General features: G+C 40.3%; 1 long non-coding RNA gene across 1 annotated transcript in view; it reads left to right on the forward strand.

The window, feature by feature from the left end:
• The first annotated feature begins 1,000 nt into the window (after positions 1–1,000).
• Positions 1,001–24,611, forward strand: part of LOC148135692 (uncharacterized) — a 404,329-nt gene continuing 380,718 nt past the window's right edge. The window contains exons 1-2 of the long non-coding RNA XR_015754929.1: positions 1,001–1,057; positions 13,708–13,757. This is a non-coding gene — a long non-coding RNA (uncharacterized LOC148135692). The remainder of the gene's footprint in view (positions 1,058–13,707; positions 13,758–24,611) is intronic.

Genomic DNA, 24,611 nt, shown 5'->3' on the forward strand with positions numbered 1-24,611 from the left:
ATCTGCCATCACTGTCCATAGCTTCACATATCACAACAATGTTGGGTGGGGGACACATGTTTGTTTGGACTACCAGTGTGAATTACATTGGTGCCAACAACATGTAGTTCTCTTCCCATTTTGTATAATCTGGATTAGGAACTGCATTGTTGCCCTCCCGTTTGTGGAAATCACAGTGTTATGTGTCAAACAAGTCTTCAGGCAGACAGCCAAAGAGGTTGAAAAATAATCACCATCACATGCCGCAGTTGCTCCTTGTGGTGAAATACTGTGAATTTGCTTGCCCCAAGGCTTGAGACAACACAGCAAGGGTGCCAAAACTGTGTATCATAATATAGGGAGCTGTTGACACCTTCACTCTTTCCACAGAAATCTGAACAGACTATTCACCTATGGTAAAGCTTGCCTTCAGCATCACACTGGTTAATTTCAGTGTGTTGTACAATGAACGGACGCTCCATTCCACCAAACCAAATCCATGGGCAACCAAAGTGAAAAATAACATTAACCCCACACTTGCAAATTGAGTGTTGCCTCATGTGAATTTCTGTTCAAATCATAATTTTATTTCATCACATGATTAGCTTGGAATTGTGCCAGTACTTTGCTCGTATTTGTTTTTGAATCACACTAATTTTGTTACATTCTTGTCTTGTGGGATGTTCCTGGTCCTAAATAGTTGCTGTATATGCTTATAGAACAACAGTGCTCTCCAAAGTAATTATTTTAACATGCAACTCTGTTATAAAACATTCTGTAAATGTAAGTCTTCTTCTTCACATTATCTGGGGCTTTGGCAAAGGAAAGCTTTCAGCCTGACAGAGAGAGACAGACAGACAGACAGACAGACAAAAGAAGAGAAATCTACTGTGTGAGGATTAGGGAGAATGAAGCTTTTAAACTCACTGAGAAATATTGAATTCATAATGGAATAAATTATGTAGCATCTTTGAACTAACATTGACTCCTTGGCTTGTCTTCTTAAGGTATTGACTTTCTGATGTTAACTGAGCTGAAGCATACATGTGTCATCTGACAACACAGCAGGAACTTCAAGGTCAGTCATGATTCAGGTCTAGCATAATGCTGCATCCCTGTTGCATTGAGCCAACTGAAGGATTAGGAGAGTCAGTGCACTTAAATTCACCACGCAAAGTTGTGTTGACTTCTCAGATTCTTTGACTTGATTTGTGACATATGGGAAACGTTACTTTGATTACGTGACCATATAGTATTACTATGTGAACACTTTGAACTTGTTTTATCATATTCTTTTATCCACCACAGAGGACATAAAGTATTCAGGAAGTATTAACAATATAGAAGCAGATTATTTTGAACAAAGATACATTCTGGTGTTTTTATCCTTCTTCACCTGACCCCATCAACATCAACTTGTATTCCGTTCTCCCTCATGTGTTTCAATGCTGCCTACCTTACTTATTGCTTGTCATAACAAGTACCAGCTCGAAGGTGAAGCAGAGAAATGGAACAGAGCAAGTGAAGATGTTCAGTAATTCAGTAGCCAAGGAAATCAAAGATGATAGCACAAATCAATAGCAAATCATTCAGCAAGTAAATATCTGACCGTGTACAAGGTATGAAATTCATTATTGTCAGAAGTACAAGACAAAATACATTTAATTCTGATTGACAATTAAAGGACAAAATATGAAGGGTGCATAGAAATATGAGAGATGGAAATAGAATTGAAGCTTTGAGAATGCATTTTGATAGAAGAACAGACAGGTCAGAGGTAACTTGCAAATTTATAGCAAAAAACAGTGAAACCTAAACAAAAATGAATCAATGGAATGAGCAATTTCAACACGCCTTGAAACAGGAGGTGATCAACTCTGTTACATTTGGGGAACTAAAAGAAAGATCACCACAAGGCTATATCAGTTTGAGCCTTCATTTGCAGCAAGGAATCATATGCACAGCAAGCATGGGTTCATGAGTCAGGGCTGAGGTGCTTTACCCTATCTTGGGTTATGTTTCTTTGAGTGTGGCTTTCCAACTAGGAGAGAGGAATTATTGTATGAAAGACATTCTGTTGCTGTAACTCTCCAGGAAATGTGTAACAAAGTACTAATGGATGTGAAAATGGAGTGTTCCTCCAGACGGTGAACTTAGTGGTTTAGATGAAAACTTTGCTTTGAAAGATCTGGTGGAGAGCATTCAACCAAGCAATATGTTGACTTACTGATTCAATGTAAAAACATTTTCATTCAGTTGTAAAAATGGGAAGTCATCTTAATATTGCTCCAGTTAATCATTATACTCAGTTCTGATCGCAGGAAACATCTCTCTAGGAAAGTCACATCGCTGACCTCTACTAGCAGACAGCAAAGTTACAAATAAAAAAGGCAATCAAGGGAAACATTGCAGGGGTACTTTTTGAGTAAGCCAAGTGGAAAAAGCAAACCCAGAGCAAATTTCAGCTGTGACTATGAGGCCAGAAGACAGCCTGTTGTGTAAATTAAATCAACAGTGACTCCATGAAGTTCTTCATTTTGAGTGTGTGGATGCAAAAATTGGACTTGGAAACAAATAAGAAGAGATGACAACTTTGAAGTAATGGAGCAAAAAAGTCTCTGACTGGAACCATCGAATTTCAACAGTCATGCTTGAATGTTACTGGTGATGTTTGAGGATTATTGAGAGACAGATGGCCATTCAGGGTTAAACCTCATCTCCATCTTCATTTTCAGTTTAAAGTACTTTCTTCAAGACACTTTATTAGGTATTCTTTTTGCAGCTACTTACCAAATGTGGTTTCGTTGTATAATTAAGTAGGCCTTGCTGGCGCTCTTGTAATGAGAGCTGAGTTGACATGTTTAAACATGGCCAGAAGCACATTCATTGGGGTGGTTCTAATGCCAAAGACCTGGATCAGATGGGAAGGAAACATGATTATATTTTTAATCCTGCCCCAGCCCGAGCCCATTCCACCCATTTCCAGTTCTAACCAAGTTCGACCAGGCCTCATATCTATTAGTAGGAAGAAGATCAGGATTCAAAATGTTCCAAGAAGGGCTGTGTGCAAACAATTCCTCTCCTCGTAATGATCCCTAACTTTCACCCCAACGATTGTTGCTCCCTATCCTAATCTTGGACTTCTACCAAACCATGTCTTCAATCCTTTATTTTGTCAGTCCACCAGACAACTTTTGACCCTAACTCTTGGAAGCATCAAAATCTTTACCGTCCCCACCATCTGCCAACCCATCTCTAATACAATCCCCACCATGCTGGAAATTTTTTCTCCTACTCCTTTTCTAAGACTATCCAGCCTGATGTTGGGTGGAAAACCCATTGGAAACATTGCAAATCCTGGAAATGTTTACTTCTCATTTTCATCTTGAGAAATACTTCATCCACCTTTGGCATCAGCAGGCTTTTTGGCTCTGAAAATACTAGCGTCAGTGATGTGCATTAAAATGGAATGTTTGCATGGTGATTGGAAGGAGGTCAGCCTAGTTGACCACCCAGTACATGAGTTCCCTGATTGGAGCTGTTAAACTGGTCCAAACAGGGAGTCTTAGCTGACGGTGTCAGGGGTTCTGCTCAATCCAAGGCCTGGCTCTGAGCTAGCTGGGTCAGTGTCCATAAGACCATAAGAGATAGGAACAGAAATTAGGCCATTTGGCCCATCGAGTCTGGTCCGTCATTCAATCATGGCTGATAGGTTTCTCAACCCCATTTTCCCACTTTCTCCCAGTAACCTTTGATCCCCTTGGCAATCAAGAACTTATTTATCTCAATTTTAAATATACTCAATGACCTGGCCTCCACGGTTTTCTGTGACAATGAATTCCATAGATTCACGACTGTCTGGCTAAAGAAGTTTCTCCTTATCTCTGTTATAAAGGGTCTTCCCTTTACTCTAAGGCTATGCCCTCAGGTCCTTATCTCTTCCTTCAATGGAAACATTTGCCTGATGTCCACTCTGTCCTGAGCGTTCAATATTCTGCATGTTTCAATCAGATCCCCCTCGTGCTTCTAAACTCCATTGAGTACAGTCCCAGAGTTCTCAAATGTTCCTTAAATGTTAAGCATTTCATTCCTGGGATCATTCTCGTGAACCTCCTCTGGACCCGCTCCAGAGCCAATATATCCTTCCTGAGGTATGTACAACGCACTATGTCATGTACTATGTCATGTACAATGCATGTGTAAGTGAAGGGTGACTTAGTGATGGGATATCGGCCTTCATGGTGTTACTTTAGATTGGTGTGATGTAGTGTGGTCCTGGAAAAGCACAGCCGGTCAGGCAGCATCTGAGGAGCAGGAGAGTCAACATTTCGAGCATAAGCTCTTCATCAGGAATATTGCCTGATGCTCGGATGCTGTCTGGCCGGCTGTGCTTTTCCAGCACCACATTTTTTTTACTCTAATCTCCAGCATCTTCAGTCCTCACTTTCTCCTTGGTGTGATGTAGTTCAGGAGAAAGTTTCTACATTTTTTCAGGGAATAATTTCCAGAACATTAATGTCAGTTCACTCTTGTCGTTTAGATATGAAGGGAAGCTTCAGGTAGCTGGGATAGACAAACTTGCAATGATTTACATTCTGCCAGAGGAAGAGAAGAGGAAAATGTACATGAGTTGTACCACTGAAAATCTCTCACTGTTCCCAGTGATTTTCTGAATTCTGACAACAAAATATGTAAGTGGGTTGAGATGAAGAAAAAAGCAATGTGCTATTGAGATTTGTTCTGTCAGTTTCCATTGTTGGGACAGCTGGCAATTCAGTCATTGTACACAACAGATAATTTTGTATTGTCGTCCCATTCTCTAGTAAATTACATCTAAAACATTTTCACTTCAAAAATGTAAGCATTCTAATTTTTTTCACGTCATTATCTACATTTTCTCCTGTTGTCCCTTTCTGTTCTCAAGGTTTATTTGCATTAACTTACATCTATCTTTTTCTTCCAATTAACCTACGTTCTCTTTCTGATACTTATTTCCTGCAAAATAAGTTGAAGCCCTCCATGTAAACATCTCCAGGCTTCCACTGTCCACATTGGGACCCAAAGAAATCTTGCTCAAATTGGATATCCGCTTGCTGAAAATCAGCTGTCAAGGCCAGTTTCCTCGAACATGCCAATCCCTGGACCCAGAAGACTGATTTGCAACTCAGTCAAACTTTGATTCATTTCCTTACAAGGAGAAAAGAAAAGACAGCTAAACAGCTAGCATACTCCTGGTGGAGTCCCAACACACAGCGGCCTCTTGGCGAGTAAAATCCCTGAAAACCAAATCAAGCTGGCTGAAAAGAAAGAAATTCTATTCATTTTGCACCTCACACACTTCCCATGAAGTATTAGTGCTTCTTAGCTCATGACTACCTTTTGAAGTGTAGTCACTCTTATTATATTTTAAATATTTACAGCACAGAAACAGCTTACGGCTCAGCTGATGTTTATGTCCACATAAGCCATTTTCACCCATCTTCACTGAACTCTATTAAAGTAGCATCACATTCCTTTCTCCCCCAAGCACCTATCTAGTTGCCATTGAAAGCAGCTGGGCATTTTGCCTCATTTTCCCTCTGAGAGTGACTTCCATAATGCAACATTCCCTGTGTAAACTGGTTCTTCCTAATTCCGCATTGGATTTAATCGTGACCATCTTTCATTTGTGACCTTTCCATTCTGATCTTGTCCACAAATGGACTGTGTTGCACACAAATCACCTGTTTCACTTGACAACATTGGCCTGCACACAACAGAAAATTAACCAATGTCACAAAAGGAGATGAGAAGCCACAGTGCATTTGGGCAATAGCTGGATAGATGTGGTATAATTCAAACTAAAATCAACTTTCTTTGATCTTTTATAATTTATTTCATCAATGTGAACAGTTTTGTTAAAGCGTTAGTATGATGGCCTGGCATGGATTGATAGGAGGGAGAAATGACAGTTGCTGTGATTACTTCTCTACATTGCTTATTGGCTGATTCCTTTTCTTGTATGTCAGATGCAGAAGAATCATAATTAAATGTATAAGCACAGGAAGAACAAAGAATTTTCAGTGTTACCTGATGCTCAGTGCAAGCTTGGCATCTGCTTATCAGAATACTTGGCAACAAATAAAATGAGAGTCAACACAGTCACCTTCAACTAGATTTGCTTTTCAAAGAGTTGGAAGTGACGTTTAAAATCTGCTCAGTCTGGATTTTTGGTTGTGGTCCTTGCAAATTAATTAAGGCAGACAAAAAGGAGATTAGCACAAAACATATACTATCTCCTGGGCAAAGAACTGTGTAATTTTTACAATGTGCAAGAATGTTCGCAAATGTCCTTGCTAATTAAATATATAATAAACAAACTGATAACAATCCTACTTGCAATGCTTGCAGAAAAAGCTTATACAAGACAAATGAGATTCAAACTGGAGCTAATATTGGAGACGCCATCTTATTAACAGAAACAATATTGGAATTCCTAAAGACAGAACAAAGGATCATAGAACAATACAGCACAGAACAGGCCCTTCGGCCCACGATGTTGTGCCGAACATTTGTCCTAGCTTAAGCACCCATCCATGTACCTATCCAATTGCCGCTTAAAGGTCGCCAATGATTCTGACTCTGCCACTCCTACAGGCAGCACATTCCATGACCCCACCACTCTCTGGGTAAAGAACCTACCCCTGACATCTCCCCTATACCTTTACCCTTCACCTTAAATTTATGTCCCCTTGTAACACTCTGTTGTACCCGGGGAAAAAGTTTCTGTCTACTCTATCTATTCCTCTGATCATCTTATAAACCTCTATCAAGTGACAACTCATCCTTCACCGTTCCAATGAGAAAAGGCCCAGCACGCTCAACCTATCCTCGTACAATCTATTCTTCATTCCAGGCAACATCCTGGTAAATCTTCTCTGCACCCTCTCCAAAGCTTCCACATCTTTCCTAAAGTGAGGTGTCCAGAACTGCACACAGTACTCCAAATGTGACCTAACCAAAGTCCTGTACAGCTGCAACATCACTTCACGACTCTTGAATTCAATCCCTCTGCTAATGAACGCTAATACACCATAGGCCATCTTACAAGCTCTATCCACCTGAGTGGCAACTTTCAAAGATCTATGAACATAGACCCCGAGATCCCTCTGCTTATCTACTTTACTAAGATCAGTGCAAGGAAGCGTTTTCATACCTACCCCTTGGGTCCAATATTTTCAGGGCTATCAAGAGAGCTGTTGGCCATTGTGTTGGGAATGTTATGGAAAGGTAACAGGAAATATATTCTCCAGAGTTTGTCCATATTTTCAATGGTTTCTTTTTCCCCTGAAGCTGAGGGCTGTCAAGATTATGAGTAAGAGCATGCATTGTATTAGCAAAAAGCAAATAGCATGAGATTTGAGCTGCTTTACTGTCAAAATTCAGTATAATAGGGTGGCACAGTGACTCAGTGGTTAGTACTGCTGCCTTATAGTGCCAGGGACCCGAGTTCGATTCCAGCTTTGGGCAACTGTCTGTGTGGAGTTTGCACATTCTCCCTGTGTCTGCGTGGATTTCCTCTGGGTGCTCTGGCTTTCTCTCACAATCCAAATATATGCAGGCTAGGTGAATTGGCAGTGCTAAATTGTCCCTTGTATTCAGGGCTGTGTAGGTTAGGTGCATTAGTCAGGGTAAATGTAGAGTAATAAGGTAGGGGAATGGATCTACTTTTCGGAGGGTCGGCGTGGACTTGTTGGGCCAAAAGGCCTGTTTCCACATTGTTGGTATTCTATGATAAATCAAAGGACACTATTCTGTCCTTGTACAGGGTTGAAGTGCAACTGGAGCGCTCCATGAATCACAGTCACGATTGCATTGTAGTAATTGCCTCAATATGTTCAGAGGAGATTCACAAGAATCTTTCCCAGTAACCATCAGATAATCAGATTGGTCTGAGGGACCCTATCATTATGCAGACTAAAATAGCTTGTAAAACCACTCTGCCATTGCTACATCCCAACTGAATTTCTGTGTTTATACATTCTGCTCATTCACAGTTGCTCCCAGGCAGCCGATAAAACTCCCACTATAGTCTGAAATCCACTTCCATTTCTAGTCATAACATATCCACTGGCTGCTGACCTTTATTGCATCCTTACTTCTTATTCATTGTTCACCCTTCATTTTGTTGGTATCTTCTGTACTCTTTAATTTTCCCCATGTTCTTGGTAAACCTTATCATCTGCTATTTACTCTTGTAGGTATTTAACATCTTGAAACCCACCTCAAGAATGGAATTGGATTGTGTTTTCTAAGTTGAATTTGGAACACAGTTCATTCGATTGGTTCCTGTCCTGCACTTATTCTACAAGAACACTCAATTTTACCTGATTGCGCCAAATTTTTTAGTGCCCTTTTCATGTTGCTGTCTCTCTCCTGATTATATGGCTTCAAATCTAAAACGGCACAGTACAGATGGTGATGCATTGTGTGAGGTTCCATATTTTGGGTGAAAGGTTATGTTGCTTTGAAATAGAAGGAATCGTAGGTAGAAATCCTTGTGCAGAAACGTAACCACAGAAGTTGAGGCCCATAATCCAGTGCTGTATTTAGAGAATGCTGCACTGTCAGAGGAGCTGCCTTTCAGATAACTTGTCAAGCCGAGATCCCATCAACTCTCTAAGATGGATGCAAAAGGTCCAGAGCATTATTCAAAGAAAACCAGCCGTCCTCTTACCCAGTGACTTTGCTGATTGTTATAATCTCAATCAAGAGCTCTAAAATAGATTATCTGTGGTAAACATCAGAGGCTGCTGTGCAGTGTATATAAAATCACTGCCACAAATTCTATATGACAACAGTGACACCTCACACAAAAACAAACTATTTTTGTAAAGCACTTTGGGGCATCCCAAAGTTATGCAAAGTGTAAGCCTTTCTTTTAGGCAAAGTTAAAAATCACACAACACCAGGTTATAGTCCAACAGGTTTAATTGGAAGTGCTAGCTTTTGGAGCGCTCCTCCTTCATCAGGTGGTTGTTCCACCTAATGAAGGAGCAGCGCTCAGAAAGCTAGTGCTTCCATTTAAACCTGTTGGACTCTAACCTTGTGATGTGTGATTTTTAACTTTGTATACCCCAGTCCAACACTGGCATCTCCATGTCATTTCTTTTAAGCATAATGTCTTCAGTATGTTCAACGGATTTCTATTTCACTGGAAGTTTACTTGGCTTCAACTGGTGAAATACTTCACTAATTTCCTGCTTGATGCCCTTTTACAGCAGCTGCATGACTTCAACAATTGAATTATTGGGTTTAATCTACTGTTTAAATGGCGCAATGAGCCACTAAACTCACAAATACTCCAGTAAACCTAATGAACTCACCTCATTGTTACTCTCTCTGTGATCGCTACACATTTCTCTTTCATTTTAGTTCTCATGAATAGTTTATCTGCAAATCCCCCATGAAACCTTTACAAACATTTGGTACTTAGGGACTTGCAGTAAATCTCATTGACCAGTTTGTGCATCTCCCCAAAGTATTGTTCAGTTCACAGTTCTATTTATTATTGCATTGATTGGAACCTGATTTGCTCAAATTGACTGCTTTCTTTGTTAATACATTTCTTTTAGCAATTTGCAATGGATTTTTTGGTTGTGGAGAAATTCCAAATATTCGTTCCATTAATTGTTGTAGTAACTTGATAAGTGATGCAAAGCATACTGGGGAGAAATATATTTTTCTCAGAATATAATTGGTCAGAGTTAGTTTTTAATTCAAAAGCATGAAAAAGAAAAAATAATTGGGACGCTTGTTGCTTTGAATGGGTTCTCACACAAAACTATTCATGAAAGTTTACTGCTTCACTTAAGGTGTTTTGCACATTGGCTGGAGGAAATGAAATAATTTGTAACTAAATCTTTTGGCCATCCCTCCTCATTGTACCTTCTTTGAGTCAGCACTCATATATTCCCTGTCACCCCAACAAGGTATGAAGATAAATCTTTACTTCTGTAAAAAGTTTCAATCGCTTAGAGTCATAGAGTCATAGAGATGTACAGCACAGAAACAGACCCTTCAGTCCAACCTGTCCATGCCGACCAGATATCCCAACCCAATCTAGTCCCACCTGACAGCACCCGGCCCATATCCCTCCAAACCCTTCCTATTCATATACCCATCCAAATGCCTCTTAAATATTGTAATTGTAATTGCCTCCACCACATCCTCTAGCAGCTCATTCCATACCCGTACCACCCTCTGCGTGGAAAAGTTGCCCCTTAGGTCTCTTTTATATCTTTCTCCTCTCACCCTAAACCTATGCACTCTAGTTCTGGACTTCCCAATCCCAGGGAAAAGACTTTTTCTATTTATCCTATCCATGCCCCTCATAATTTTGTAAACCTCTATATGGTCACCCTCAGCCTTCTAGGGAAACAGCCCCAGCCTGTTCAGCCTCTTGCTATAGCTTAAATCCTTCAACCCTGCCAACATCCGTGTAAATCTTTTCTGAATCCTTTCAAGTTTCACAACATCTTTCCGATAGAAAGGTGACCAGAATTGCATGCAATATTCCAACAGTGGCCTAACCAATGTCTTGTACAGGTGCAACATGACCTCCCATCTCCTGTACTCAATACTCTGATCGATAAAGGAAAGCATACTAAATGCCTTCTTCACTATCCTACCTACCTGCGACTCCACTTTCAAGGAGCTATGAACCTGCACTGCAAGGTCTCTTTGCTCAGCAACACTCCCTAGGACCTTACCATTAAGTGTATAAGTCTTGCTAAGATTCACTTTTCCAAAATGCAGCACTTCGCATTTATCTGAATTAAACTCCATCTGCTACTTCTCAGCCCATTGGCCTATCTGATCAAGATCCTGTTGTAATCTGAGGTAACCTTCTTCGCTGTCCACTACATCTCCAATTTTGGTATCATCTGCAAACACTTATTTAATTTTGTTTAAAAGGTGGACCCTTGCTAGACACACTTAGAACCTCTTACTGTGCCTGAGTGGAATGGCTTGTGCTGCATTCATTGGAATGAGATTCCAATGTCAGAGGTCCTTCCTTGTTGGAGTCCTCCAAATATCACTGTCGGAGAACTATGCTACATAATCATTTGGTGCGTCATGCAAATGCTGTCGGCTCACAATACTAAAATATTCATGTAACCCGGTTCTTGTCGGTGCTTTTACAATGACTGTTGATCAGACAGGTGATGTTGTAAAATAGCAACACATTTATGAACACAGGATGTAGGTTTGCTCGCTGAGCTGGAAGGTTCATTTCCAGATGTTTCGTTACCCTACTAGATAATATTTTCAGTAGGCCTCAGGTGAAGCAATGCTGAAAATTCCTGCTTTCTATTTATATGTTTAGGTTTCTTTGGGTTGGTGATGTTATTTTCTGTGGTGAAGTCACTTCCTGTTCCTTTTCTCAGAGGATGGTAGTTGGGGTCTAACTCGATGTGTTTGTTGATAGAGTTCCGGTTGGAATGCCATGCTTCTAGGAATTCTCATGCACGTCTTTTTTTGGCATGTCCTCGGATGGATGTGTTGTCCCAGTCAAAGTGGCGTCCTTCCTCATCCGTCTGTGAGGATACGTGTGAGAGAGGGTCATGTCTTTTTGTGGCGAGTTGGTATTCATGTATCCTGGTGGCTAGTTTTCTGCCTGTTTGTGCAATGTAGTGTTTGTTACAGTCCTTGCACAGTATTTTGTAAATGACATTAGTTTTGCTCAATGTCTGTATAGGGTCTTTTAAGTTCATTAGCTGCTGTTTTCATGTGTAGGGTTTATGGGCTACCATGATGCAAAGGGGTCTGAGTAGTCTGGCAGTCATTTTTGAGATGTTTTTGATGTAGGGGAGAGTGGCTAGGATTTCTGGACATGTTTTGTCTGCTTGTTTGGGTTTGTTGCTGAGAAATCGGCGGACTGTGTTCATTCGGTACCCATTCTTTTTGAATATATGGTATAGGCGATTTTTCTCTGCTCTGCGTAGTTCCTCTGTGCTGCAGTGTGTGTGTTGGCTCATTGAAATAATGTTCTGATGCAGCTTCGATCGTGGGTGTTTCATTGGTTCCGTTGGATCTCCGGTATCACGGTTCTCAGCAGAGCCAGTAATGCAGAGACTTGAACAAACAGCTCTGCCAACCATCCAACCCAAACTTTGGGTCCACTACGTGGATGACACCTTTGTCATCACTGAACAAATTAGAGGAAACATTCAAGACCATCAATAATACCCTTACTGGCATAAAATTCACTAAAGAGGAGGAAAACAAAAACAAATTGCCATTCCTAGATGTTGCAGTAGAGCGAACAGACAATGGGGAACTTCAGACCAGCGTCCAGAGGAAAACAACCCATACAGACCAAATATTGAGCTACAGAAGCAATCATCCCAACGCCCACGAACGAAGCTGCATCAGAACATTATTTCAATGAGCCAACACACTGCAGCACAGAGGAACTATGCAGAGTAGATGATAATCACCTATACCGTGTATTCAAAAAGAATGGGTACCCAATTAACACAGTCCGCCGATTTCTCAGCAACAAATCCAAGCAAGCAGACAAAACGCATCCAGAAACCCTAGCCACTCTCCCATACATCAAAGACATCTCGGAAATGACTGCCAGACTACTCAGACCCCTTTGTATCATGGTCATCCACAAACCCACCAACACATTAAAACAGCAGCTAAAGAACTTGAAAGACCCTATACAGACATTGAGCAAAACTAATGTCATTTACAAAATATCGTGCAAGGACTGTAACAAACACTACATTGGACAAACAGGCAGAAAACTAGCCACCAGGATACATGAATACCAACTCGCCACAAAAAGACATGACCCTCTCTCACACATATCCTCACAGACGGATAAGGAAGGACAACACTTTGACTGGGACAACACATCCATCCTCGGCCAAACAAAGACATGCATGAGAATTCCTAGAAGCATGGCATTCCAACCGGAACTCTATCAACAAACACATCGAGTTAGACCCCATCTAACACCCCCTGAGAAAAGGAACAGGAAGTGACTTCACCACAGGAAATAACATCACCACAGGTAATGACTTCACCAACCCAAAGAAACCTAAACATATAAATAGAAAGCAGGAATTTTCAGCAGTGCTTTGCCTGAGGCCCACTGAAGATGTTACCTAATAGGGTAACAAAACATCTGGAAATGAACCTTCCAGTTCAGCGAGCAAACCTACATCCAAAACCTCAACCTGAGCTACAAATCTTCTCAAAACTCGCTAATTTAGAACACAAATATGTTTCTGTAGTTAGGTACAGGCTGCACCACTTAGGTGCCCCCCAAAGCAACATTTTACATTCCCCTCCGATTAGTTGTTGTGTGAAGGGCAGCTCATTTCTCTGGGACATGGCTGAGCTTTAGAAATAGAACCGGCATCAAGAATCCCAGGAAGTCCCAACAATAGCCTTACGTCTGTGATTTCTAAAACCACAACAGGGTACCATTGATGCATGGAGAGTAGCTTGAGGGGAACCGAATCTCTAGTGTACAACCATCATATTACTACGCTTTCAATTACCTGCCCCCGTGCTCCAACGTCTGTGAGATTAACCAACTGCAAGAACTGTCACTCGACATAGACTTATTGGACTCTGATTTGTGTAAATTATTATCCATATCTCTTTTTTTAAAATGAAATATTTGTAATTGTTCTTCTTGTTTTATTTATTTCATCTTCTTTCTTGCAGATATTTTCAATCAGCCTGTTCAGACATGTTTTGACACAACTCTGGAGCAGGTAGGACTTGAGACCAACCCTTTTTCTCTTTCTTCTTAGTACACTTGTGTGTGTCTGTTTGTTGAGAAAATTATTGTCTGAGCTTGAGTGCTCGAATAAAGCTCCTTTTGTTTTAACCCTCATGAGATTTTGTTGTGGACCATTTAAAAATTGCATTTAGTTTGGTATGAACAAACACTAGAGCCTATTTCAAATGGGCAAAAAAAAAACTCTTCTTATAGATGGAAGAGAAAAATTAAAAAATACACCTCTCCCTTTTATCACTGACATGCCTCACTAACATTGAGGGATATACTTCTTAAAAAGTCATTAGCAGGACAAATTGTCCTTCTTGAATCGTAGGAACCAGGGCAAACATGGACAAGTAGGCACATCTCAAACACTGAAACCAAACATTTTATTGCCTCAGTCAGAAGCGATAACCCTGAGGCAATTGCCAGTTTCTGTTCACTTTTTATTTAATTTCCCATTTTTACCATTATATCTCATTATTGTGGTTCTGTCTTGCAGCTAATCCTGATGTTTTGATCAAGCTAGATCATGGTAAAGTTTGTACTTTGGGTGGACATTAGCACAATTGTAGAAGGTGCAGTTGCGTTTAATGTTTCTTCTCAAACTCACTTGTATATTTGTGAACATAAAATCTTGCATAAAGCACTATAGTTCGAATCTGGTCATGGTTTTTTTTAATCTTTGCATTTGGAAAAATAATTATGTTCTCGAATGAGTGGTAACCTGATGCAGTTATATTCGTACAACTGAAATGAGTGTCTGATCTGAAAATAAAATATTGTAAGTAATGTTTCCAGTCCAGTGACCTCTTTTCAGAAGATTTTAGTCTGATTTGTTTAGGCTATCAACAGATTGTGAAGAAATGGTCACTCTGCTCATAAGAACATTTAATTTGTTGTAGGGCTGTATTCTTTTGGAGGGTGCTTCAAAGCTACCACTTTAAAAAAAAATCATTCTTACTCTCCACAAATATTGAAAGTCTTCTCCCACTTCAGATGCTTCTACTCGAGGTTCAACGAATTCTATAGAGACTGTGCTCTTCGTTGGGCTAAAAACTAGCTGTCAATATATTGAACCCTGCTGTGTTATTTCAGCATTCCCTTCCCTTACACTTGCCTCAACTTAAAGCCAGTGACACTGTTGCTGAATTTAATCAGCTTTGTTAGTTGAACCAGATGAGTATGCTGTCAAAATGCAAATCACTGGACATACATGGTTTGTGGTAATAAGAATGTTCTCATAGATTATGTGTTTGTTTGGACATGTGTTCTCCTTCAGAGAAATTGACTGATGAATGTCTGCTCAGTGCAGCATTATCCAATTCTCAGCTGTTATATCTATTACGTTTTTCAGTTATTTAATTCTCTCTGCACTTAACAGTGGCTGAAATGATGTCTCAGGATCGACAAGTCAAATGCACTATGTCCTTTGAATTGTAGCAAGTTTCTGAGACAATGCAGAACCTTTGTTTATAATGTCTTGTTTACAATGATGGATAGTTAGTCTTGACTTCAACACACCCCAGTCCTCTTTCAATACATTTCAATTCAGTTCTTAAAGTAAGGATGATGAGGCTCTTACATTATTTTTCTGGTTTTCTTAAACCAAGTGCTGGTTGGATTTCTATGATCTGAGGCAACCTGCTGCTGAATTTTCATTTCTGCTGATGCTACAACTCATATTATCAGTGGGATCTAATATCCTTTTATTAATGCTGTAAAATTCACATAAACTGCCTTTGTGCACGAGATTAGCATAACCATTAGCCTCTACAAGCAAATGGGTTAATCACAAGGTTTAAAATAAAAGGGTAAATGGCTGTTAAAATAAATGAGTCAACAGCTGATTAAAATGAATGGGTTAAAACAGTGCACAAAGGAATTGTTTCATGAACATATTATCTGGCGTGCTGGAGAAAATTAAACCTTGAAATGTCATTTAAACCACATTAAAATTGATTAATACGTGGTATTAAACAGTTCAGTTATCCATCAGCAGATGCTGTATGTTTATGCAAACACAGTATTCAGGGTGTTCCAAGGCAATAATGCACGAAAACATTTTCTCCAAGCTCTTTCCCCCTCTTCCACAGCCCCTGTGCATTTGCATTACTGCTTGGAGCATGCAACAGATTGTGGTGACTTTATATGGTACACAGGTATTTAGTGATTTATTACTGTCTTATATTTTCCTGCTGGAGGGTACCCAGTAGACAGTGATAAATGTCAGCCTCCTGCCATTGAATAGTGATTTGAGAGTTAATGATAAGGGAGATTTTTTTTCCCTACTCTGATGGGAAAGAGTTTTTATCCTTTATAATGAAAGGGGGTACTTGGCTCACTAAATGACTTCATGTAACAAACTCTCTGCTCCTTAGACACAACCAAACAGCCAGACAGAAGAATAACACATTGTCCCTGAATTATTCATGTCACATTCGCTTCATAGAATATGCAACAGCATGGCATTTAAGAGAAATAAGACTTTTATTCTTCAATTGTGGGATGTGGGCATTGCTGGCAAGGCCAACATTTATTGCCCATCCTTAATTGTTCAGAGTCAAATATGTTGCTGAGTGCCTGGAGTCACAGATAGAGTGGACCAGGTAAGAATGATAGATTACCATCCTTAGAGATGATTAGTGAATTAAATTGACTTTTACATTGAGCAAGTTATTTGGTCACCATTAGGCTAGCTTTTTATTTTTGACTTCTGGTGAATTCTGATTTCACAGTTTGCCAATCTGGGTAGGATCCATCCCATGTCCCCAGAGTGTGAGCCAGGGCTTCTCGATTACAACAGCAATGACATTACCACTGTAAAGCCACTTCCCCTTATTTATTTAACAGAAATCAAATACAGGCACATCTGAGATAAGGCATCTTTCCATCTTAGATCAAATACAGCACAGACCAAAATCCTTAGGCCTAACAGTTGTAAATTCTCCCTACTCCTCTGGCAGCCTGTACTCGTCTATGACGAGCCACATGTTATGCTGGGCGATTCTATTGACTGAAAGTACATCTGCTTTGGTGAAGTAACGAGTAATCGATTTTCACCAACAGACAGCCATCATCATTTCCAATTAACAGCGCTGTCTGAACCAGTGAACAAAGACTGAATTAAGTTGAATGCTGATGTTTACAAGGAAGATTGTGCCAGTCCACAAGAGCTGCTCTACAATGCTGCCTGTAAATTAAACAAATTTTTGCCAGATAGTGAGGAATAGATCCCGTTTTCCTGTTCACTGTAATTTGTTTAGAATGGTAAGTCCCTTGGGAACTGTAAGAAATGTAAGAAGACTTGCTATTTCATTTCATCCCTTGATCTCATGAGGTAAAAAGACAGTTTTGATTTAAGCAAGGTCTAAAATGAAAGGACAATTTTTGGAATAAATTGCTTAAGATGACCAGAGAATTTGACAGATTTTTATGCCTTGAATGATCAAGTTATATTATAATTCAGAATATAGATGATCAAGGGTTTATTAACACCACTGCAACCTCAAGATTGAGACATGTAACTGTGGTGGACTGTAGTATACATTGTTCATGAAAAAACACAAACTGATGTTCAGATAGATCTCGTGAAACAGCTCAAAGCCTTACTAGAGTGAATTACATTAAAGTGCTGTCATGTTGCGATCACTTCCTAGATGTACAACCAAATTTGTTTTTGATGGTGATGGTTGAAGGATTCTGGGAACAACGAAAAAAATCTTCTTGCTGTTTCTCAATTACCACCACAGAACCTTTAAAATCTACCTGAGTAAGCAGACAACAGGTTCTCTTAAAGATGGCATCTTTAGTAATGCTTCACCAGTTGGATATTGCCTTGGTATCTCAGTAGATTCTGGGCTCTTGATATAGTATTGACTAGCCTTCCTTCAGGCAGTGCCCCTCATGTGTATGAAGATGATACAAAGCACTTCATGATGAGGAAATTGGTACCAAGTATGGACTCATGAGATTAATGTGGACAGTGAGACACGATAAGAATGAACACAGGAACTTGGAGAAGAATTTTCCAAATTGGCCCCTTGAGCATGCTCTATCATTCAACAAGATCATTGCTGATCTGGCTGTGTTCCAAATTCTTAATTTCCATCTAACCCGAAAAAATTTTGATTCCCTTGCCAACTACGAATCTGTCCACCAAAACACATTCAATGATATTGCCTCCACTGGCTTCTGAGACTCAGAATTTCAAAAATCCGCTGAGAGAAAATTGAAAAAAACTTCAGCTCTGTCCAAAAAGGTGATTTTCTAATTGTTGAACAGTGATCCCTGGTTCAAAGTTACCACAAGAGGAAGCATCCCTTCTCTGTTCATTTTGTTAAGACCATTCAAGGTCAAATTTACATCAATCAACTGCCCCCTGCATCTTTTGAATTCTCGGAGCAGCACAGCCAGTCTGCCAACCCTTTCCTCAGAAGACAACCTGCTCATTCCAAGTACCAATCTGGTATACCTCTAAACTGCCTCCAATGCATTTACATCCTTCCTTAAAGAAGGAGACCAAAACTGCACAAAGTATTTGACTTGCAGTCTCACCAATATCCTGCATAACTGAAGGTTAGCAACCTAATTTTATGCTCAGTTCCTGTCATAATAAAGGATAGCATTCAATTACCCTTCCTAATTACTTTTTGTGCCTGCATGTGAACTTTTTGTGGCTCAGGAACTAAAACATCCAGATCCCTCTGCACCTAATTAACCACCCATTTTTACAGCCACGTGGAAGACATTCCATCACCTTATGATTTATGTTTTGTGGATGAGCAGTCTGTGGAGGGTCAGGAGCTGCGTTTAGCGCTTCTGAAATCCCATTATGTCATGAAAGAAGTGCACAGTAATGTATAAGCTAAAGAATTGAAAGGAACAATGATGGGAAAGATCAGCGAGAAAGATTTTGCGGTGGGAATTTTGAGGGGAATGGGCTTGGAATTCTATGACATTTGGAGAAAGAAGCAAGTTTTGACAATGAAGCAAGCCGAGGTAGTGGCAAAAAATATGCCTGAGTTTGAGTAGCACAGCAAATGGCCCAGCAAAATTGGTCATGATAACTGGAGCACTGGCTCTGCTCTGCTTATTAAGACTATGGAAGATGGTTTTAATATGTTTTAGTTTTCCTTTCTTTATCTCTCATATTTGTCAAATGTTGTTTTTCATCCCTCTATGATTTATTGTGCGTGGCTGTCATTCACCTTGGTTCCTTCTCCATTGTTGCTGTTTTGTTAACAACTCAACTTAATGATGAAAGAGATAGCCTGTTGCTCCTGTCAATCCATAACACCTCTGATGCCATGCTTTCAACTCACATGCTCCCTGAATTTGCAGCAGAGCAAGTTTTCAAGTACAAGGAGGTGAGGGAAGTAGTCTAATTCACCAAGTACAAGATGATATGTTCACTCCAGCACATTCTGCATCAGGATTTCAATGTGAATGTTCATACTTCGTTTGTCTCTGACTTCACTTTTAGCTTTTTCTGTGTCACAACACACTTTGTACTGGAGAAAATTTAACAGCTTCTTAATTTCTTTTTGTTTTTTTTATTCTTAGGTCTTTTGCTGGTGAGCCATAATGACTGCTTGTGTATCATGTGGTTTCACAGGAAAATGATATTGGGTTCATTTCAATCACGATGAGAGGAATAGTCCAAGGTTCCACAAGTTTCATTTCGTCATTCTGTTTGAAATATTTGTATTCTAAATTGATTTTGCTTCTTCAGAAATGGCAAATTATTCTGCTCTGTGATACACTGAAGAGAATACAAAAGAGTTAACTTGGTCTAATACTCTCAGCTCTGTTCATTGGATAGTGCTCTACTTGTTTTTTTTTCCACTGGTAACAATTGATACAATCAATGCAAATCCATTTCTGGAGTCTTGATTCTTATTCAAACGTTCTCTCTCCCTGTCTGATGCCTTGATTTTGGTTGTGTACTTTTCTTGCTGGATCTTTCCATTGACTCTTGCCTCCTCCAGAGGAATGAATCCCTGATTAATTTCTTCAATTTATGAAAGAAAATTAATTCCTTTTCACATCTTTGAGCATTACCAGCAGTTGTAAGGGTTATGAAAGAGGACAAAAGATATGGTCACATTAGTTGACCTGCGTGCTGATCCAAGCATCTATTTTCTTCTCTCTAATGTCCCTAGAAGAGGGAAGTGGGTTGAGTGAAAGAGGGTTAAGTGTTTTTTTTGATTATGACCATTAAGTTCTAAGAAATGCAAAGTGACCTTTTTTTTATGAGGTTGAACAACCAAGAAGCATAAGGTAAATTGAAAGCTAAATGCAGTGGAGCAAAACTAGCTCATATTTACCATTTGGCAGTTCAGGATACACTACGAATTTGGGTAAAGATGAAACAATTAGCATCCTCTCTGACTGGAACAGTCTTCTCCTTGGCAGTTTTTGAAAGATGAGATCTTTGCAGCAGGTTTTTGAGAATAGAACAAATCTCGTGGGTGGAATCTCTTTGGCCACAGAGAGCTTTAATAAGGCTGGGCAGTCAACTTTCATGAGGGGTGACCTTATAGAGGTTTATAAAATCATGAGGGGCATGGATAGGGTAAATAGACAAGGGTTTTTCCACGGGGTGGCGGAGTCCAGAACTAGAGGGCATAGGTTTAGGGTGAGAGGGGAAAGATTTAAAAGGGACCTAAGGGGCAACTTTTTTATGCAAAGCGTGGTGCATGTATGGAATGAACTGCATGGGGAAGTGGTAGAGGCTGGTACAATTGCAACATTTAAAAGGCATCTGGATGAATATATGAAGGGTTTAGAGGAAAATGGGATTAGATTAATTTAAGATATCTGAACGGCATGGACAAGTTGGACCGAAGGGTCTGGTTCCACGACCGAAGGGTCTGTTCATCTCTATGACTCTATGTGTGGGTGGCAAAGATTCACGGTCTTAAGGAATGGAGGGAGGAGATTGAGATGTAGAGGGGAGACTCACAGTAATAGGAGAAAGGGACACAAGGAAGAATGGGAGCTGCATATTGAGAGGAACACAGCAGGGTAATTATGTGGAGAATAAGAAAGAGCAGGCAAATTGAATAAAGCCTGGGCATGGAATTTGGATGACAGTCAAATCAGGGAGTAGAGCAAGAATATCAAAGGACCAATTGTCACACCGAGATGGAAGAAGCCTATCGAAAATGATAGGTTACATCTGCACTCGACAGTAGGAAGGTTGATGGTAAACGAATTAAATAAAAAATTCACAATCTCCAGTTCCAAAGTTAGTCATCCCTCAAAAATCCGCCTTTCAGAGAATGCATAGTATAAATGGGAGGGTCATGAGATCTGCTTGCAAGTGTTCCTATTATGGCATAAACACATCCAAATGAGGGAATAAGCACATAAACTTTACAACATTGTTCTGTGAGCATTCAGTTAAGCAGTTGAGCACTGAGGGGAAGCACTCACTGTAGAATACAGGTGACTAAGCTCTATCAGCTTGTGCCACCAATACCCCCACCATGTCCTGTGATTCATTTAACTGTGAGAAGAAGGGTGTCTAAGACTCACGATCAGTGGTGGCGGGGGTGGGAGTTATTCCACCTGCAGCCATGGACAGCACTCACAGGCCCAGAGATCTGAAAGTTATGGATGAGTCGATGAAACTACGAGACAGGCTGTACATTTCGATGTTGTAAGGGTGTATCATAGGAAATAGTGAACACCACCAGGAGTCAGATTGAGCAAGTTGCTGCATTAATGAAAGTCACGATAAAGATCAAGGTTACAATGAATTTGCTCTTGGCCTGATGAGCAAGAGAAAAAAACAATCATGTGTCGTGAAAGTAGAGATGGATGTAGCAAGGGCTTTCAATGAACACATGAGCAGTCTGATAAGGGCCCCAAAGGTTTTTTGGCCATGCCTAGACCTCAGATGGAGGAGAACCATCTTATCGTGGTATCATTTCATGGGTCAATAAGATGTTTGGCCAACTTCATTCCATCAGCAATTGCTGATGGGATAAAGGTGCAGGAGGCTAAGAAAAAGGAGTGCTCAGCAACAACAGATAAAGACAAGAGGCTATGGAGCTGCAATGGGGAAAAAGCATGTGGTGCCTGAAGTGGGAAACCAGTGTCATGAGCCATGAATCATGTACAAAGGGAGGGTCTGCAGGCATGCTGTGTTTCCCTGCAGATGTATGAAAAATAGTGCTGGAGATCCTACACATGACACAGGAAGCCAAATCTGCCGCATACTGCAGACAGATCTGCAGCTGGTCAACTTGAGGGGCAGCAAAATGCCATGGCTCTGACTATCACAATGGCGTTGCACTTCTCAGCCATCTGTGTGGTATCTCTCAAACAGTAGTCCATATCTAAGATCACTGATGCCCTTCACAGGAAAGCAAGACAGCTTGTTAAGGTCACCATGGATTCAGAGAGTCATGGTGGCCAAGCCATTGGATATATAGCCATTGCTGGGTACAAGAGATCTTTGACATCATGTACATGGTAGTCAGAGCTTCATGGCATTATCCAGCCAGATTCCTGACAGAAAGGGATTTCACTCCCTCAATGTCCAGCTTGTTTGTGAACACAGACAACAGTTCCTACAGAAATGAATAGGTCTAGTTTTGGAAGTACCAGTGAAAGCAAACAAGAGAAGATGGGGAACAGGGAACAGGGAAAATGAAGTGACAGAAAGCTTGAGTGTTGACAGTGAACAAAGAAATGGTTGTCTTTCAATGGGCAAGGAAAAGATAAGGGCATGTAAATGTGTACAGTGAACAAAACTGGAACTTGAAGTAGAAATTACTTTAATGTGACATGACATAGTAACATGACAAAAATATGGTTCAAGCCAGGACAGGATTGGATACTTAACATCCCAGGTTATCAGGCTTCCGGTACAATCAGGATGGGTTTCAAAAGAAAACTGAACATATAATTAAAGTGATTAACTTAGAGGATGAAAGAGGTAGGGCTGGCCAAAGGGATGAGCTGCGTAGCTCTTTCACAAGCTGGTATAGACACGAGGTTGAATGGCTCCTTCTCCCTTATACAATTGTATCCTGTTGGATTTAAAAATACTGACATTGTGCATAACTCCTATGTTCTTCAGATATTTGATTCCCTGCCTCACCTCCTGGACTGGCTTTTGACTGACAAGTCATTTCCCCTGGAAGACATGGCTAATAACCCCAGTCATAACCCTCACTTGGATGGCACTACAGTGTCAGCTAGGCATCCATTTGCATCATTTTCAACAAACATCTTGACTTCAGAAGATGGCGTTCTATTGTCTGGACCAATCGGGAGGAATTTTTGTCAGAGTCTCTGGAATACTGGCTGCTTGCTGTGCCTTCCGATACTTAGCTCTGCGACTGGCTGAAAAGAGGGGGAGATGGACTCAGCTGATGAAAAGCGTAGGAGGAGAGTCAGGCAGTGATGTTGAGGGAGTTCATGCTGATGATGAGGATGGTAAAGAAGCCGGGGACGACTAAGATGAAGCAGCAATGCCTGAGAAAACCTGATTGTCATTGGGTTTGAAGGCAATTAACTTTATATTATCTTCATGTACAGTCAGAACTATGACCTAATTATGATGCAGAGGCATTCATGCTCTTAAGCGCCCTCTGGTGATTTGGAATAAAAAGGGCTCTGTATTATTGGAAGTCTCCTGCAAAGGTGCAAGTGCAAAATTTTCATCTTGATCTGATTGGTGAAGTTTGGGCTCATTGCTGTCTTCATATTCTTCTGCTTATACAAAATGTCTGCAGCGATATGGGCTCTGGTGAGGTATCAGTGAGAATTGGGTGACAAGTGAGGTGAAGCCCATCTTGATGTCCTGATAATTTTGCTCTATACTTTATATTTTTCATAAGTGTGTGGTTGGATTCTCACAAGGCAGCAGCACCGAGGTGTAAATGTGACAGGGATTAACACTCATTACATGCCTTGCTAATGCCAAGCATTCAACCTCCCATCTTAACAAACTCACCGAAGAAGCTAAACATCAGGAAAATCTGACAAGGAAATTACAGTGGGTACCTGGCTAGTTCATTTGTCCCCAATGACTTCCATGTTGGAAACTGGGCATCAACATTGCAGAGCACAGTTCATGGGCACTGAGCACAGACACCGGTGCCCATGGTAATTGGCATCCAATGTATGTCAGCTTGTAAAAACCCTCATTTCACATCTCTGCCCAACAGTTTCTGTCTTTGGTTTGGGGTTTCGAATTTGTAGTTTTTCGCTTTTGACTTTTTACATTGTTTCTTTGATCCTAAAATTAGGCAGATTTTTCCAATGAAGCATGAGTTTGAATGAACTATAAAGTTACAATTCGGACATGGAATATAATTTCAAGGTAGAGATTTGAGCAGATGTGCAACAGGTTAAGTTTGGGTGTTGGCTCACAGATGCCTGGGTATTCGGAATTTCCATCCATCCATTTTGTTGGGAAATCAATCTTGAAATAATTTTGATTGGGCTGAATATTTCTCTTGGATAGGATGGGCAAAACTTCTTTAAAGAAAGTCCTTAAAGGCCCTCATGAAGAAATGAAATAATGAAATCGCAGATGCCTTTTTATTTGAAAAGAAGTATTGTTGTTTTTCATTTGGAACCCACTTGCTTCCCCTTTATCAGTATTTATTAAAAAGTCAAGCCTATCTGAAAGCAAAGAAATGAAAAGCAATAAAGAACTGCAAGTAGTGGGAATTATGAAACCAAAATTGAAGATGCTGTGAACATTGAACAGTAGAGACAGTTTTGGTAAAAAGATGTATTAATTTCTCAGGTGTGGAGTGATTGCTCTTACTACAGGATAACAATACTTGGCAAGAAACAGAATAAAATGAAGCATCCATGT

This window comes from Chiloscyllium plagiosum, unplaced genomic scaffold (genome assembly GCF_037043375.1).
Source record: "Chiloscyllium plagiosum isolate Xiang-an unplaced genomic scaffold, Cpla_swu_hap1 HiC_scaffold_48, whole genome shotgun sequence".
Lineage (NCBI taxonomy): Eukaryota > Metazoa > Chordata > Chondrichthyes > Orectolobiformes > Hemiscylliidae > Chiloscyllium > Chiloscyllium plagiosum.